Source organism: Syngnathus scovelli, chromosome 19 (assembly GCF_024217435.2).
Source record: "Syngnathus scovelli strain Florida chromosome 19, RoL_Ssco_1.2, whole genome shotgun sequence".
NCBI lineage: Eukaryota > Metazoa > Chordata > Actinopteri > Syngnathiformes > Syngnathidae > Syngnathus > Syngnathus scovelli.
The window spans coordinates 7,507,130-7,526,917 of record NC_090865.1 but is presented as its reverse complement, the minus strand read 5'-3'; positions in this window follow the sequence as shown (position 1 = coordinate 7,526,917).

Genomic DNA, 19,788 nt, shown 5'->3' with positions numbered 1-19,788 from the left:
TTTTTTTCATAGCTCCCACTTGAGTTTGTTAAGTGTGGTGAGTTGGTTCAGGTGTAAAACTGCATTCACTTCATTGTTAAAATAAACCAGTGAACCATGAAATCATTTTTTTTTTCATTGTTTGTGAAAAAAATGTGTTGTGCTTAGAAAAGATTCCTTGTCATCCGTGATTATAATATGTAGGGTAGGCTACAAATGTAGGCTGAATGATAAAGCATAGTACTGAAAAACAAAGCAAAATATTTGGAGTTGACATTCTTTTACTGATCGGGCCCACCTGAGAACAGAAAGTCTGGATCCGGCCCCAGAGCCAAACTGAGTTTGACATGCCTGATCTAGATGAAGATACAATGATCTTCTTCCAAAGTTCCCAAAGGGGCAGAGGAAGAGTTCCAGACCAACAAGGTCGCAAGCCACCAATCAAATCAAAACCCCCATCAGATTCAGACAACTGTTGGAACTGTGGACACTGGTCAAGAGAGTGTTGTCATAAAAAACAAAACCCATCAAAGGGTGGAGGAAGAGGCAGAGGAAAAGTCAAATTTTCAGCATGACAAGCCTCCTCCCATTTGACCGCTCATGCTCATACAGAGAAAGAAATAATAGATGTCCATACAGCAAAACATGTCATTGTCAGAATATTAGAATATTTTTTATATTATTAGAGCTCCTGTCCATACAAGGAGTATGACAATGCTGTGTGTATGCCCAATGACAAATGACCAGAGATCAAATTGTGTGTGTACACTAAAGTCAAAATTTGCAAATCAAGTGGTAAAGAAATGCAAATTGCTTCTAAAAGATAAATAAAAAATTAGAATGTGCTGTCCTCGTGTGCGTGGGAGGGACCAGCTCATGATCGAATGCAGGAAATGGCCAGCCTGTGACGAATCATTGGTGCTGGGACCTACCTTTCGCACGCGGGAGCTGTGCATGTGTGTGCGTATGTGTTAAAATGATGAAAATTGGCTAAACTTTTACTGTAAAGAAATGTGCTAGGCTGTGGTCTATCCAATTTGCACCGCAGAACAGAAACAATTTTGAAAAATAAAAATGAGAGAAAAAGAGAGAAATCTGTTTGCGAGCAGAAACTGATCCACACTAGTGCATGGTAGTGTCAAGTCCTCATGAGAAATTCGAAAAAAAACGACAGAACATGCTTTCAGGAATTGGAAGAAGCAAAATTATGAATTTAAGACATTGCAATGCTACATTTAATAGGAATAATTGATTGGTTGTGTTATAAGATTATACAAACTTCTATATGCGAGCTAAATCGGAGATATTGAGTTCTTTAAATTTAAAAACAAAGAAAAAATTCAGATTAATTTGCCAGCAGTTTTTTTGTGTTGAGTTTTTTGGATTGGTGGATTGTTCTATCAGGAACCTTGAGTTGAAAATGGTATATGAATGTTGTGTGGAGAGCTTGGATGAATTGGGACCAATGTGATAGAAAGACTCCATTTTTGAGACTGTGTGTGAGATGCAAATGAGCATTGATGAATGATTGCCCGAATGAAAGGAAAATACAGGTTGAATGGTTGAAGTTGTTGGAGACTACTTTGGAAAATTAGTAGAGCGACTTTGAAGAAAGTGATTTTGAGTAAGTTAAATGCTAAGAAAAAATAAGAAAAAGGGTTGCTTTTGAATTGATAATTAACGAGAGAAAAAAACTAGAGACCCTGTAACACATGCAGGAGATGTGTGAACTGGGAATTTGAGAAGCGTTTTGGAAAGAAAGTCAAATTAAATGATGATAGAATCATATGTGAACACATCGTCTCAAAAAAAAGTTTGACAAAGTGTGAGGCATGCCAAGCCTCAGAAGGAGGGAGGGAGTAGGACAGATAGTGAAAGATAGTAATAGTACAACACTTTACGACATAGATTTTTCTCAAGCTTTTCAAACTTTTGCTTGAAGCAATCGGAAGATGATTGAAAAGTGACTAAATAAGCTATGAGGAAGTGGTGTAGGTGTTAAGGGCACGCGCTTATGCGCTTCCCTGGCTAATCAACACTTGTTTGAATGAAAAGGAAGAGGGGGAATTGGCTGGGCTTCCTGAAAAACTGTGGACAAAGGGCCCATCTGATGTAGGACTTGTACCGTCCATTACCCCAATACAAATCCAACCAAGATCAGAGAATCTCCTTTGAAACAGGAGGCAATAAATGGGATAGCCCCTGTCATAAATGGTCTTCGGTTAGGAGGAATCATTAGGAAGTGCTCAAACTCTTACCGCAAACACTCCTATCTGCCCAGTTCAAAAGGGCAATAAAATTGACTACAAGAGATGCAAAGAACAGACAAAGAACAGTCCTTGGCATAATCAGAGCATTCAAATTGAAAGATGTGTCAAATGCAAATTTACTGCCGCCTGATCTTTCTTCCCCACAGGTCAACAACCGCTCCAAGCCAGGAGACTGAGACGACATAAAGGTCATCAAAAAGGACAAACTGGGCCATATATGTTATCATGTGTTCTCTAATCAATGCTTTACTGCAATATTATTGCAATATATGCTTGCTGTTTGGGTTTGCTGTTTTTATGTTGTGCAACAGAAAAGAAACGTTACAGCTGGGTCACGAGAGAGGTGACGGCTGGGTCAGGCAGGACGCAGGTACCAGCTTGCAACTCTGCAAAAAGAGAACGTCTACCGAGACAATTTGTAGAAACAACATGCCTGACCGCAGTTTTACACTCTCAGATGGAACGGCAAGAGAACGTCAAGTTTCCTGTTTTTATCACAGAGACAAAGAGAGATGCGTCTTGTTGTGTCTTGTCTCATTATGATTTCTGTTTGCTGAGTTTTTTCTCTTTACTTTATAGTACACGTCAGTAAAATAAACCTGACAGAAATTGGGGGCTTGTTCCGGGATCTCAACACACCTGACGTGGTCCAGCGGACTCTTCGACACAGCTGAAAATCCTTGGCTGAGGTAAACAAAGCCCTTTGACGGGACTGTCTCGATCAGTCGGTTGGACACCGGAGGGGTTGACGAGATCATCCGAGGAAGAGAACCAGCAGACCGTGAGTAAGAATGTTAATTCCACTAAAAGACATGAAAGACTGGTGACAAGAGGTCACCTAAAACCTTGACAATTCTAGACCCTATCAAGTGCAATTAAAAACAGTTAAATTCCGCTGGGGTGGTGGAGCCCCCTAACTTATAGGTTGGTTAAATTCCACGGGAGGGCGGACTCCTCTGTTTTTCTGATAAAAGCACAGGTAATTGAGAGCAGTTAAATTCCGCAGGGGCGTTGTGGAGCCCCCTAACTTCCAAGTTAGTTAAATTCCGCAGGAGGGCGGACTCCTCTGCTTGCCTGAAAGTCGACTGAAAGTGTGTTGTGTTATGTGTATGGTTTGATTGAGAGTGATCTCATTAGAGCTCTCCTCTATATTAAAGCACAGAATTGTAAACAGTGGCTTTGTGTGGAGGCAGAGGCAAGAACTCTCTGCTCCCTTCGGGGAGGTGAAAGGAGACTTACCACACATCGAACATTTAACCACTGTCCTGTGAATAAAGTTGGCTTTTAGGACACTGTAGGTGCCATTCGAATTGCCAACTCCGAAATTTAGAAAAATAAACCATGGGAAAATCAAATAGTAAGAAAAAGTCCCTACCCCGACATGAATTAAAATGCAAGGATTGGAAATTAATGGAGTGGGTCGACCCTGAAAATGTAAAATATCTTGACAAATGGGTAACCAATTACAACTTTGATGGTCAGTTGAGCTCAAATTCGTCGAATAACCTCAAACAATCAATTAATGCCAAATGTGGTGCAAATAAAAATAACAAAGACGGGTATCATTTAATAGTAAAATGGGAATTGGAAGCTGAGAAAAGAAAATGTGGACAAATAAGAGAAAAACTGAAAGATAAGTGAAGTGAAGAAAAAGCTAAAAAGAGCTTGTTGTTGCATAGGCAGGAAGATGATGAAACAATATCAGCACGGTCTCACTTGAGAGCCGTGGCTGAGAGTGTGAAGGAGGAAGTTGAAGATGATGATCAAATTACAAGGAAAGATGTTGTGGCACGCCAAAGCGAACTATCCTTTCCGGCTTTGTACCCCAAATTGCCAAACGCAGACGATCCTCCAAAATATAGTGATTCTGCTCATGGCATGATGACACGGAGCCGTGTGAAGTTAGAGACTTCCTCTCCCTTGGCCCCCGCGGCAACTGCAGCTCAAGCAAAATGGGAGCAGCAGTAGCTGACGCCTACCCAATGATTCAAGTGGCAAATCCTCATGATGATGGGGGACCCACAATTTTAGTATACAGAACATGGACACAAGCTGATGTAAAATCAGCAACAGAGGGAATAGCATTGCCTTCTGAAGACAGTGAACAATACTGCACTGACATGATACAACTCATTGCTTCCTATAATTTGAGAGGTGATGAGGTGCAGCAGGTTTTTATGGCAACCTTAACAAAAGAGTGGGCCAGCGTTAAGAGCGACTGGAATCCCTTTTATCTCCATGGCCGCCCTTTACAATATAATGGGTTGCCATTCTAAACTCAAATTGACCAACTATTGGGTAGGATAAGAATAAAATTTCAACGTAGAGCAAATTATACAGATATTGGCTGAACCAGACAAAAAGATGAGCTGTTTGAAGATTTTAGACACAGACTGGAAAAGGTGTTCAAAGCCAATAGCGGCTTGGAGCCTGGAACTGATGTCTATAACCAACAGCTCAAAAATGCTCTACCTGCAAATTCACGACCAGCAATCCAGAGCTGGGTTGCTAAACATATGATCACTTTCCCAACCTCTACATTGCAGCAGTTTATTGATCATGCTATACACGCTGAGAAGTCAAAGTCAAAGTCAGCTTTATTGTCAATTTCTCCACATGCCAAAGACACACAAAGAAACCGAAATTTCGTTCCCCCCTATCCCACGGTGACAAGACATGGCCCACAATAGACAATCAAGTAAACAAGTAAACAACAGCGTACTGAATAAATAATGAATAAATAACACAACAAATAAATAAATAAGAGGAGCAAAAAGGAGCAAGTGCGCGTACAGCAGACATTCTAGAAAAATAGTGCAACAGTGCCGCACGCTACACAGAAGGGGGTAGCGAGTTCAGGGTCCTAACAGCCTGGAGAAAGAAGCTGTTGGCGAGTCTGGTGGTGCGGGAGCGCAGGCTTCCCAGAGGGCAGAAGGTCAAACAAAGAGTGAGCCGGGTGACTCACATCACTCGCAATCGAGGTTGCCTTGCGGGCGAGATGGGAGGTGTAAATGTCCTTCAGGGGGGGGAGCGAAGCACCAATAATCTTACCAGCCGTATTCACTATGCGCTGCAGGGCCTTCAAGTTCTGTTCAGTGCAGTTACCACCCCAGACAGCGATGCAACTGGTGAGGACGCTCTCAATGGTGAAAGTTGTCAATTTGAAAAAAGGGAAAGAAAAAGGGCAAATGGGCACCATCTTTCTTGTTAAAGATGATTCGTCTGACGTGTTCTATCAAAATAGAACCTTCGAACCACGCCAGGGTGAGCGTGGTCGTGAGGGTGGGCGCGGTCGTGAAGGCTTCCGTGGCAAAGGCAGAGGAGGGTATAATCGTGGTCCTTTCGATTATGACCCAAAAAGCCAGCCTGCCCCAGGTCAGTCTAAACAATATAGCAACCGACCTCCTATTTGTTGGTCATGTGGCAAAGAAGGCCATACAGCAAAAAACTGTCCGGATTACCGTAAGGGTCAGGTTAATCCTCCCTTATGACTAACCGACGGTCAACAAAACATTGAAAAAACCGTCCTGACAACAGCTCCCCCTGTTGATGTAGATTTGAACATTCAGGACTTATTGATGAACAATGTAGAGAAACCTGTGATAACTCTGATGATGAATGGGACTCCCATAACCTTTCTGTGCGACTCAGGTGCATCTGTGACTACGTGTCGCGACATACCTGCAGATGTGTGGGAAGATGGGAAGACCTTCTGGGTCAGAGCAGCAAATGGGATGACAACCCCAGTTCCCCAGTCTCGACCAGTTTGGATACGGGACCCAGAAGGGGGAAGTTGTTGCATTCCCATTTTGGTGATGCCCAAATGCCCTATTAATTTACTAGGACGAGATGCTCTCACTGCCCTTGGTCTTTCCCTCGTGTCCCTTAATGACAAAATCGTTGTCAAAAGTCGACACCAATTACAGGTTTTTGGTCAATTTCATTGTTACTATTTTTATTCTTTGGATTTGACTGATGCAGAAGTAGTGCATTTTGGATCACCTCTTCTGGCTCAAGCGGGCACCCTTTTGCGTTGTCGCGAATAGGCGATGGACCCGCTCATGCACATAACCATGTGGCATAAAGACACGCCTGGTCCTGATCACAACTACGAAAACATGCTTGAGGCTGTTACACCTGCCTCCTTGAGGACATCTTTCCTCCTGCATGATGGTGAGAGCCGTGCCTGTGTAGTCATAGAGCCGGCTTCCTCTGCAATTCAGAAATTGCACATCTCTCACACTCTGCTCCACATCTCCTTGTTTCGGCCTTTCACTGCCACGTGGCAAAGCTTGGGATTTATGGCCGGAGATGCGTTGGCGGCTTCTGATTGGACTCAAGTCGGTCCTGACTCCTTTTATAGTCCCTCTGCCAAGCTTTTTAAACAAAACATGAACCAGGTCCTGTCATTTATTAGTGGAGTTCACGTTGACTCCTGCTCTGAGAAAGCTCCCTCATTCTGAGATTTTGTACTGTCGCCAGATGACGAGCAGATCCTCGCTGAGATCCCAAGTGATCTTTGGTCTGCGGGTCCTTCTGATGTAGGTCTTGTGAAGGGAGCACTTCCTGTTGTCATAAGACCTAAAACCGAATACCGCCCTTGCGTGAGACAGTACCCATTAAAACCAGATGCCTTACAAGGCATCGCACCTGTCATTTCAGATCTATTAAAATCATGCCCTGATTCTCCCTGCAATACTCCAATTTTCCCTGTAAAGAAGGCTTCTGTAGGGTGGAGGTTGGTACAAGATTTGCAAGCTGTAAACAATGCTGTCATTCAGAGAGCACCTTGTGTCCCTGACCCGCATACCTTGTTGAATTCGTTAATACCTGGTGCAATTTTTTTTTTCAGTAATTGACATTAGCAATGCCTTTTTCTCTGTCCCTATTGCTGAAGAAAGTCAGTTTTGGTTTGCATTTACATACGCTGGCTTGAGGTACACCTTTACCAGGTTGCCCCAAGGGTATTGTGAAAGCCCGACAATTTACTCACAGGTGATGGCAGCCAGCATGGCAAAATTTATCCCACCAATGGGGAGTCAAATTTTGCTCTATGTTGATGACATTTTGATAGCATCCCCTGATTGTGCTTCCTGTCAAACAGACACACTTGTTGTGTTGCGCCATTTGGCAGATGAAGGCCGCAAGGGCAGCAAGAGCAAACTCCAGTTGTGGTCCACTGAAATTAAATATTTAATAATTAAATATAGTTCTCAAGGTCGCACTATAGTTGAAAGTAGGAAAACCTCCATTTTGCAAGCTCCTAAACCACTCACAAAAAAAACAAATGATGTCTTTTCTGGGACTCACGGGTTATTGTAGAAGCTGGATACCTGATTATGCACAAATTGTTGCTCCTCTGTCCAAATTGATGTATGAAGAGAACATCTCAATGTCCACTCTGTTAAAATGGACTTCCGAAGCAGAGGACTTGGGGAACCGAACCGCACTCGGGCGGCGACTTGGGGAACCGAACCGCACTCGGGCGGCGACTTGGGGAACCGAACCGCACTCGAGCGGCGACTTGGGAGACAGAACCGTACTCGGGCGGCGACTTGGCAGTCAGGAGGTCCAAAACCATTCGGGACTGTAGTGCCATTAGTCTCATAGCTTGCAGCGCCGTCTGGTAACCTGTAAGGGCTTCTAGAGTAAAATTCGCAAAGGTCTTCAACCCGTAGTCCATAGTTTCTATTCGGATAATAGTCTTAGCCACACCCGCCTGTGGGAAAAGTACGAGTGCCAACTTTTGTCCTGTGCTCCAAAGCTTGAATTCATCTGGTACGTCTGAGCCCCAGACACTGGTGTAGGGATGGAAGGTGGGAGCAACAGCTGCACGTGTCTTTCGCTGATGATGTTCCTGAAAATGTGTCAGACTGAGGAACACAGTGTGATGACACATATACGGGGGCACATGTGCCATCCCATTGTCCTGGAAGGACTGCGTAGCTTCGGCGACCACAGAGCCACCATCCCCCTTTGATGATAGAGTGGGGATTTTCGCCTCGTGCTAGGATTTGTCTGATTGCTGCTGTGGTATTCATCGAGGTGAAGGTTGAGACTGATGCCAAACTAAAATTGACACCCCCTTTGTAGCCAGACTTCGCCCTGACCGGGGCCTCGGAGCCAAGCACTCTCTGCAGCTTACAGTGGCTGAGACCAGCTGGGTCAATCTTGACAGCTATGGGTGTGGCGAGTAGGACTTGGAATGGTCCCTCCCACCGAGGTGAAGACCACGTCTTTCTCTTGATTACTTTGATGAAAACCCAGTCACCTGGTTTTGCTGAGTCATCCTGTGGAGATAAAGGAGTGGAGGGCAGTAAATTTGCATTTGAGACTTCTTTCGTTTGCATGGTTTTGATCATGTAGTCAGCTAGAGTTAGCTCTTCTGTGGCTTTGTCTAAATCAGGGGTAGGCAATTAATTTTTACAAGGGGCCACATGAAAAACCTGAGTTGTGTCAAAGGGCCACACCTACTTAAACCTGCTCGATTTTCTTCCATTGTAAAATGCACTAAATTATTTATTTTAAATAGCTTGTACTGGTAATTAGAAGAATACAATTATTCTGTTTATATTTATATTAAGCTATGTGAAATTGTGGTGTATAGGTCAAATAAAAAACAATCATTAATCAGTACAATTTATTCTTAACTTCTTTAATTTTTCCTCAAACGACAAAGCCGCTGCATCTCTGGGTGTGAAGTTTGAGAAAAAGTCCTTGTTGGGCTTGCAGTTTTGCTAGGAATGCATCAGCCTCTGATGCGCGCTGTTTATCAGACAGATGTATTTTTTCTCATGCTTGGTCGTGTAGTGGCGACTCAAATTATATTCTTTAAACACAGCGACCTGTGTACCACAAATCAGGCACACGGCTTTACCTTTCATTTCTGTAAAGAAATACTTGGCAGTCCATGTCTTGTTGAAAACACGGCGCTCCTTGTCAACTTTTCTTTTCTGAGGATCAGCACACATTTCGCGGGCAGCATTACTTCGCACTGCTCACCTTCACGCACAGCTCACATACACGTACTCTACACGGAAGTGCGACGCCTTTCAAAATAAAAGCAAAACAGTTGTATTGCACGCACGACACAGATTTTTTTTTAAATTAAGTTGTAATCAAATATAATTTTCGATTGGCCTCATGCGGGCCGGACAGGGACGCACAAAGGGCCAGATGTGGCCTGCGGGCCGTATTTTGCCCAGGTCTGGTCTAAATCATGTGAGAACAGAGGGAGCCTGTATGCTCTGCCATGAATGATCTCATAAGGGGTTAATACAGGGCATAATCCTCATATAGAGTTTTACCAAATCTAGACATTCGGGCCATGGTCTTCCCGTTTCTGCCATGCATTTGGTTAATCTATTTTTAATTGTTCCATTTGTCCGTAATCTTAATGTAATCTACAAGTGTTCAGCCATTTTGTTGATGACTGAATTGACAAAATGTGGTCCGTTGTCACTGTAAATGGTCTCTGGGATGCCATAACTGGGAATGATGGTCTTGCAGATAGCCTTTGCTACTGTTGTAGCATCTGCATTTTTTGCTGGGATTATTTCTGTCCACCTTGGCATCAATTAGGACTAAACAGTATTTGTACAGTCCACACCTGTTTAGTTCTATGAAGTCCATATGCAACATTTGGAACGGATATGTCGGTTCTGGGAATTTTCCTCTTTTTGGTCTTACATTCCCTTGTGGATTATTTTTATACATACTTCACACGCTCTACAAAACCGTTTTGAGCACAAATCGAAACCATACGTTGTAAAGTGTTGTGATATTAGCTCCTGCATCCCCACTGTCGACACGAGTACTTCCGTGTGTAGAAATTGCAGCTGCACTAAAAAGGGATTTAGGGAGAACAGGCTTCTTATTTACGACGTATATGTCTTTGTCTGTCAGTTGTGCACCTTTAGCAATCCACATTTTCTGTTCTTGTTTAGGGGCTAAATGTTGCATATCATGCAAGATCTGTGTATTTATCAGTTCCTCCTTTTCTGACGGCAATCTCAGGAATAGGTCTGAGGTTCCGTATTTGCCTATAGCAGCTTCCTTTGCTATTTTATCTGCTAAGGCATTGCTTAGTGATACCAAGTCTTTCCTCCGTGTGTGTGCCTCACATTTGCAAATTGCAAGCTTTGTGGGCAACATTACTGCCTGGAGGAGCTGGATTAGAAGTTGTGCATGTGTTATTTGCTTTCCTGTTGAAGTTATCATTCCACCCCTTTCCCATTGTTTTGCAAAGTAAAAAACTGTTGAAAATGCATACTGGCTGTCTGTGTATACAGTCAGGTCTTGTCCATCTGCAAGAATACATGCTCTGGTCAGTGCAATGATTTCAGCTGCTTGGGCTGAGAAATGCGAAGGAAGAGTTGCTGCTTCTCTTACTGTATCTGGGTTTTTCACTACAGCATAACCTGTCTGCGTTTTTCCTATTGGTGTTCTTGAGCAAGACCCATCTACAAACCACGTTTTACCTGTGGTGAGTGGTGTGTCTGACAAATCTCCTCTGGGAAGCTGCAGTTGTTCAGTTTCCTCTACACAATTATGAGGTATTCCATCATGTGGTGTAGGGAGTAAAGTAGCTGAATTTAATACAGTGCAGCGTTTAATGGTTATGTGTGGCTGTGACAGTAACAGAGCTGTATAAGATAAATGTCTGGCTGGAGACAGCATATTCATTTTACTTTGAAGTAACAACACATCAACAGCATGTGGTACGAACAGGTCTGTGGGATGGAACAAGATAACGTCTGCTGACAATTCTACTGCCATTGCAGCAGCACATATAGCTTGAACACATGGTGGCAAAGCTCTAGCTACAGGGTCAAGTCTTTTGGAATAGAAAGCTATTGGTAGCCATTTCATGCCATGTTGTTGAGTCAGTTCTGATGTCATAAACCCATCTTTACAGTCCACTGTTTGCATAAACCTTTTGCTGTAGTCAGGTAGGATCAAATTTGTTGTTTGAACCAAAGCCATTTTCAATTTTGTGAATGCTTCTTCTGCTTCTGGTGTCCACGTGATTTTATCTTTGAGTGCTAATGGCTGTCCATGAGCTACCTCTATTAGTGGTTGAACCATTTCAGCATAGAGTGGAACCCAGGCTCTGCAGTAATTACATAGTCCTAAGAAAGACATAAGTTGTTTCTTTGTGTCTAATATAGCCTGTTGTACTGCTCTTCCCCTTGCTGAGAGTGTGTGACCAAGATAATTCACTTCTGGTTTTACCCATTGTAACTTCTATTTACTGACTTTATTTCCTGTCTGGCCTAGGTGTTGCAGAAGAAGGAGGGAATCTCGTCTGCATGCTTCCTTTGTTTCTGAAGCAATTAAAATATCATCAACGTAGACCAAAACTTGACTCTCAGATGAAGGTGTGAAACCAGCCATACAGTTCATGATAGCCTGTGTGAAAATGGTTGGGCTGTCGGTAAAACCTTGTGGTAATCTGGTATAGGTGTACCCCTGACCCTTATAGGTGAATGCGAACCAATACTGAGAATCATCAGCTACAGGAATAGAGAAAAATGCATTACTCAAATCAATCACGGTGAAATGAGTCCTATTTGGCTGCAATGAATTTAGTAATGTGTGCGGATCAGGAACGTTTGGTGCCCTGGTCTGCACTGCATCATTTACAGCTCTCAAATCCTGGATCATTCTCCATTTTGATGCTTCTGCTTTTTGAACTGGGAATATAAGTCTATTACATGGAGAGTCATTACATTTCCTAATTATTCCTGCCTTTAATAGATCTTTAATGACTGGTTCAATGCCTATAGAAGCTTCAGGCTTCAAAGGATACTGTTTTACTCTGGGTCTGTAAGAAGATATTGGTGTCACGTCTCGTCCCCAACTGCTCCACTATGTGTCTGTTGTCTTGGTTTCTGTCTGTGTGCTCGCCCCTCCCCTCCTGTGTGCCCATGATCAGTGTGATTATTCCCACCTGCCTCTCGTTACCTGTCGTGTATATAAGTCCTGTCTGCCCCTCACTCCCGGTCGGATCATTGGTTGTGGTCGTTCGATGTTGGATTTATGTTATGTGTTCATGTCATGATGTCTTTTTGGTTCCTCTTCCTGTCGTTGGTAATGTCACCCTGTCTTTTTGTTTCCCGTCTTTTTGGTCAGGCTCGTTGTTAGGTTTTGTTAAGTCATGTCAGTTGCCGAGTCTGTTAGTTTGCCTTTTTTGAGTTCACCAATAAACCCTGGTCTAAGCTGCACTTGGTCGTCCTGCTCCATGCTCCACCCGACCGTGACAGAATGATCCAACCACCAAAACGACCAGCGCTTGGACCCCCCTCCACCACCAGCTTCCACTGCGACGCCCGATCCACGTCTGAGCAGGTTTCATCGCCGTGGGCTCCACAGCTGCCGTCGAACTTGCTCCCGCGACTCCGAACCCGCGGCCGCCGCCAGACTTCGCTCCAGCGACGCCGGACCCGCGACCGCCATCAGACTCGCGGCCACCATCGGGCCTCACCCCGGCGTCACTGGACCCACGGCCGTCGTCGGACTTCTTGCCAGCAACGCCGGACCCGTGGTCGTCGCCGGACTTTGAGCCAGCTGCACCTGGCTCCACGCCCACTGCTGCGGCGCGTGATGGCTCCTGCCGCTACGCACAGCCACGCCTTCTGAAATGCCGCCGATCACGGTACGGACTTTCAGAGTTGCCGCCGATCGCGGCACAGACTTCCAGAGTCGCCGCCAATTGCTGTACGGACTTCCAGAGTCGCCATCCGAGTGCACCTTATGTTTGGGTTGCCGCCCGAGTGCGGTTCATGTTTGTGTTGCCGCAGATTGCGGTTCATGTTAGGGTTGCCGCCCGAGTGCGGTTCAGGTTAGGGTTGCCGCCCGAGTGCGGTTCAGGTTAGGGTTGCCGCCCGAGTGCGGTTCAGGTTAGGGTTGCCGCCCGAGTGCAGTTCATGTTAGGGTTGCCGCCCGAGAGCGGTTCATGTTAGGATTGCCGCCAGAGTGCGATTCATGTTAGGGTTGCCGCCCGAGTGCGGTTCATGTTAGAGTACCCGCCAGAGTGCGGTTCAGGTTCCCCAAGTACCCGCCAGAGTGCGGTTCGGTCCCCCAGTTCGCCGCCCGAGCGCGGTTCGGTCCCCCAGTTGGCCGCCTAAGTGCGGTTCGGTTCCCCAAGTTGCCGCCCGAGTGCGGTTCTGTCCCCCAAGTCGCCGCCCGAGTGCGGTTCTGTCCCCCAAGTCGCCGCCCGAGTGCGGTTCGGTTCCCCTAGTCGCCGCCCGAGTGCGGTTCGGTTCCCCTAGTTTTTTTTTGGGACGTCGGGAGCCGTCCCTTGTGGGGGGGGTTCTGTCACGTCTCGTCCCCAACTGCTCCACTATGTGTCTGTTGTCTTGGTTTCTGTCTGTGTGCTCGCCCCTCCCCTCCTGTATGCCCATGATCAGTGTGATTATTCCCACCCCAAACAACAAAGGCAAGCAAGAAAATATAACGAAGAAAGAAGAATAGTAAAAATAAAAAACAACAAACAATGATAGCAACAATTTCCAGTGAAGATGAGGTTGTCCCTCAATACCCCAGATCAAACTCATTGTGGAAGCGAAAAACCTGCTGGCCAGATATTATTTAGCAGGAAAAGTCCCACACGGTCCCTCTACCTAAGACGACCAGAATGCTATCAATTAAAAAAAAAAGAAAAAGAAAAACACAGAAACAGTACATCATTGTATCCATCACTTGCGAAGCATTTTTGATGGTCAAATCAACAAGTTTCTGTAAAACATGCTCAGCAGAACAGCATCTACGCAATCCACGTTTCATTATTATTATCACATCTGTCACGTCCAAGAAGTTGTGTTTTTGTCAGCTGATGATGTTGTAGTCTGTAGGTGTGGTCTGTCACTCACACTGGTGCACACACTTGCGTCCAGTTGGCAGGCAGCATCGGACAACTCTTGTGACCACAAAAGTATGATCCGTTCTGAACAGGCACGTGCACTCATAGGATGCAGGTGAGGCAGTGCTTCTAAACTTCTGAATGAAGTAGGTCCCGTCCGATGGTGCAGCCATGTTGGTAGTAGAGCCCTTACACCTTGAAAACGGCTCTTTCATCCTGGCACACAGCGGTGATGTCCAAAGCTCCCATCCAGTTTCCTCCTGGAGAGCAGTCGTCGTTAATGCATTTGTGGGTCCCGTTACCTTGGATGTAACATGTGTAATTCACTCCAGCTGGTCTCCCTGTGTAGGCCACTTGTGGTATTGTTCATCTTCTAACAGTCACATTGAGATTTGCCCAGAAGAGTTCATCATAGGCACCGTCTGCAAGTCCAGGCCGGGATGGGTCGGCATCACTGATTGTGACAGCTCGGTGTTGATATCCAACTCCTCCCATGGATGCCATACATTTCGCTTCAGTGACATTCATTGCTCTGGCCTCCAAGTGAACTTGTGTGGAGGAAGAGGGGAGTTTTGAACACACATAACGTCCCTCCTGTGTGGAAGCTCTCACAGTGACCTTTACATACTGGTACCAAGTGTTGGTTTCGTATGGCTTTAAAGTTCTCATCGTGTGACCATCGTTTTCCACGGTCAACATTGTCATTTGGTCTGTTCAGATGAGTCCATAGACCATAGCACGCTCCAACCACAACGCAGCAGAGGATCCATCTGGCATATGGATCCCCATTGCTACTAGGATAGCAGAGACACCGGGACATCCCCTCGCCTAGCAGAGTGGGGATCGTTGTTCGCTTCACCATCATTGAGACGCCCCACCACTCCGAAGTAGGGGTCCAGTACCCTCTGCAACTTGCAGTGGCTGAGGTGAATCCAACTGGGCCGTACAGCGATCTTCACTGCGGTAGTCAGCAAGACTTGGAATGGTCCCTCCCGTCGTGGCTGGCCCAGTTCTTTCTTTTGATGACCTTGATGTAGACCCAGTCTCCTGGATTGATGGGGTTGTCGACCTGTGAGGAGGAAAGATCAGGCGGCAGTAAATTTGTCTTTGACACAGTTTGAGCGTCCTGATCATATAATCTGCCAAGGACTGCTCTTCATCTGTTGTTTGCAACTCTCGTAGTCAATTGTAGTGCCCATTTAACTGGCAAGTAGGAGTGTTTGCGGGAAGAGTTTGAACACTTCCTAATGATTCCCTCTAACCAAAGACTACTTATGACAGGGGCTTTCCCATTTATTGCCTCCTGTTTTAAAAGAGATTGTCTTATCCATGCCTTCTTTCTCCTCACACGCCCGCACCCACACAGGGTGTGCCACACACACACACACACACACACACACACACACACACACACACACACACACACACACACACACACACACACATACACAAAACGGCATACAAAGTTCAGACGAACGACAACAGACTGTCACAACTTTACAGAGATTACGCACGAACACAGAACACACAGACAAAGGGATTCTAATACATCTCTCGTGCAGCTTCTTTTGATAGAATCTCCTATTGGTAACTGTATAGCAGACGTTTTAGCATATAATCCCATACTCTGCTCTCTCGCTTCTACTTTTTCATGTCAGTGCAGTCGTAGGTGGCCCCTATTGCAGTCATTGTCTTGTTAACTGTCGCCTTGTGCGACTCCTATGCATGATTGTGTGAATGTCAAAAATTGAACGTACCTAACTTTCTGACCATCCAACCTCCACTGTGGTACAAAAAACCTTACTATTGTATTGAATAGGTACATTAAGCAACCTAGCTTCCTCCTGACTGAATTCACTTTAGTCCAAATGTCCTGTTCTAAAATTTATATAACTCGACCTCTACTTCGTAAGCTTGACGAGCCAAAATATCAGATCTTGCTCTTGTTTCCTACCGTTTTAGCCTATTTGTTTTATCCAAATCCGTTCAATCTCTGATTATAATGCTTTTCTCTGTAGCCCTACGTATTTTTCTTTTTTTTTTTAATCTCCTCAGTTCTGTCAAACTCAGTGCACAATGAACCTCCCTTCCATTTTCAACCAAGCTCCACCAAGTTTGGTAACGCCGTAGCAAGGAGTGCGATTTGGTCATCGGACACTCCAAGTCCATATCTTTTGCCACACTTCACCCTCTCAAGTTGGTGTTATTTTGTTGTTGCTTCAGAGCAAACTCCTTCATCACTCTTGAATGAGTCCATTGTTCAAATGAATTCATTTTTATCATTGTGAGTTCCTCCGCTTCTCACTGTCTTTTCTCGTCCCCGAGGATGTTGTCTGTCCTCCGGAGTGGACTTGCCCCTCTCCAAGCACAACAGTAATCTTTTCTTGTCCTTCGCCAAAGGTCAAAGGTGCTTCAGAGCCAGGCACCATTTTGTAGTTGTTCACGGCTGTAGGCAAAGTCTCGGATCGAGTTTCAGGGACCCTGACACTGAGAATGACAGGCTGGGACATCAAACTAGTAAGACTATCTCCAAATGTAGCTGCTTCCATCAATTTGCTGGTAACGTTTATTTACCAAACTTCAAATTCTCCTAATAACAGCGGTCTCATTTTTATATTGTAAATCCTGCAACTCATTCTATTTTTGAGCTACATTTTATCTATAGTTCCAATTTAATGGGACAGTATGTTGTCTTCAGTATCATTATTGAAAATTAACTCATCGAGGTCTGCGTTCCACATCTAGCCCTGATATATGTCTCGACCTCTTAAATGTTATTAACTGTCATGCTTGCTCAAAAATGTGACTTAGAATATGGTGCTGTGAATTCTCAGTCTCTCCAATCAAATTGGATCCTACTTCTTAGTTCTTATCTTTCTCATGTTCCTGTTAGCCTGCAATTGTCCAAATCAAAAATGTTGTTTTCTTCTAACTGTCTTTCTTTTGAACCTCTAAATCCCTTGTGTTGCTAACCTATCCACACCAGAAAACCATTTAAAGGGTCTTAAAGAAAGGACCAACAGATTACTCGCAATACGTATCTCCTGATTATTTATGAGAAAGCACGCCTTTTCTCACTTGGGTGGGCGCACATGGGGCTGCTGGGCAATCTATGACCCCACAGTCAGCCTCCCCAACTCAACACGGTGCATCTCTTGTCAGTTGTTAATGGAAACCAGACGTGTCTCGTGCCAATCAGTCTACGTTCATGGACCAATGCCCAAACAATTCCTCACGAACCTGACCCAAAACATGACCCGGTCACACTTATGCTTACTAGTGAGATATACATTGCATGATACCAGAACAAAAAAATTACCACAGTATAACACCAAATGTATTCGAAAATTCATTGTCATAAAGTGTTGTATTATTACTATCTTCCACTATCTGTCCTACTCATTCACTCCTTCTGAGGCTTGGCAACGCCCATGCCTCACACCTTGACAAACCTTTTGGGAGAATGTGTTCTTTACTACATACGATTCTATCATCATTTAATTTGACTTTCTTTCCAAAACGCTTCTCAATTTCTCAGTTCACACATCTTCTACATGTGTTACTGGTTCTCCAGGTTTTTCTCTAGTTAATTATCAATCCAAAAGCTAGTGTTTCTTTTTAGCATCCAACCTGCTCAAAATCACTCTTTCATCAAAGTCGCTCTACTAATTTTCCATAGTAGTCGCCAACGACTTCAACCATTCAACCTTTCATTCAGGCAATCATTCATCAATGCTCATCATATGCATCTCACACAGTCTCGAAAAAGGAGTCTTCCTATCACATTGGTCCCAATTCATCCAAGCTCACCACACAACATTCGTATATCATTTTCAACTCAAAGTTCCTGGTAGAACAATCCACCAATTCAAAATAAACTTAACTAAAAAAAAACTACTGGCAAATTAATGTGAATTTTTTTCTTTGTTTTTAAATTTGAAGAGCTCAATCTCTCAGATTTAGTTTACATTTAGAATTTTGTATAATCTTATAACACAACCAATCAATTATTCCTATTAAATGTAGCGTTGCAAAATCTTAAATTCACAATTTAGCGTCTTCCAATTCCTGAAAGCATGTTCTGTTGTTTTGTTTACTTCGAATTTCTCATGAGGGCTCGACACTAGCATGCACTAGTGTGAATTAGTTTCTGCTCGCAAACAGATTTCTCTCTTTCCCTCTCATTTTTATCTGTCAAAATTGTTTCTGTTCTGCGGTGTAAATTGAATAGACAACAGTCTAGCAAATTTCTTTATACTAAAGGTTTAGCCAATCTTCATCATTTTAACACATAAGCACACACATGCACAGCTCTCGCGTGCGAAAGGTAGGCCCCAGCACTAATGATTCGTCACAGGTTGGCCATTTTCCGCGGTCGATCATGAGCTGGTCGCTCCCACGCACACGAGGACAGCACATTCTATTTTATTTTTTATTTTTTTTATCTTCTAGAAGCAAGTTGTATTTCTTTACCACTTGATTTGCAAATTTTAACTTTCTGGTCACACTTCAACTTCCAACTCCCCTTTTACTCCATACTTTTTCTTCCACTTTGTCATGTATTGCATACAATTAAGAAATCTACTTGCCATGTACCTCTCATCTCAAAGAAGAGCAGAGCAAGAGATTTACCGTTCTTATTTCCCATCTTAATTTTAGTAGTTTTAGGTTTTCCAATTTTTTTTTCCAATTTTTTTTTTTTTCTTTGAGGATCCTCAATGCAGGTTTAAATTGACCTTTCAACAGATTACTAGCCTGTGTTATTGCCGTGGATCAATGCTAGAACTGCTTTTTAGTCAATTTATCCTACCACTCTCAACCACACAAACTCCAGCGCTTTTTAGGCCTATCCAGGGATGGGTGTAAAACCCTCCCAAACAGCTTGGAAAAACGGACAAAAGAAAGAATCTACGCCCTTCTTCAATTAAGAAAAAGAAGCTCTGTTTTTCTTAGCCTGTTCCTTCCACTGGGACTTGAACCCAAGCTGTTCTTTGGCCGGAAACACATACAAAGAAAAATCTATGCCCTTCTTTGATTAACAAAAAAGAAGCTCTGTGTTTCTTAGCACGTTCTTTCCACTGGGACTCTACCCCAAGCCAGATCGCTCAGCTCGGAAAAACAGACAAAGAAGAATCTACGCACTTCTTCGATGAACGAAAAAGAAGCTCTGCTTTTCTTAGCCTATTTCTTGCACTGGGACTTGAACCCAAGCTGTTCTCGTGCACCTCTACGTCTGCGTTTCAACTTCAGGCCTTTAACTTACTTGTCCCCTGGTTCGTTGCACTGCCGGATCCCGTCAATCCACCTCTGTCAGACGAAGTCAGACCTAAGATGCTGGCCCAGCGAAGCTTTCTCTTCCCAGGTCTTTCTTTACCAAGTCCTCCTAATGGACGCTGGCTTGTCAACAATGCAGCACTTCCTTCTTCGTCAGCCAGATAGCAGATATGAGGGATCCGGGTCACGGCACCAAAATGTTAGAGTTTCGCTCATTCCAACTTATTTTGCAAGAACCACACGGGAGACAAGTAAGTCCTTTTAGACACCTGCAGGTGGAGAGTCCATTCGTCGCTGTGCGTACAGCGATGATCGAATGGAGGTCTGACTCTTGGCTCCTTCAAGAGCATTTTTATTTTAGAGAAACAGGGTTGGGGTAAGAGTGGACTGAATAGAGAAAGC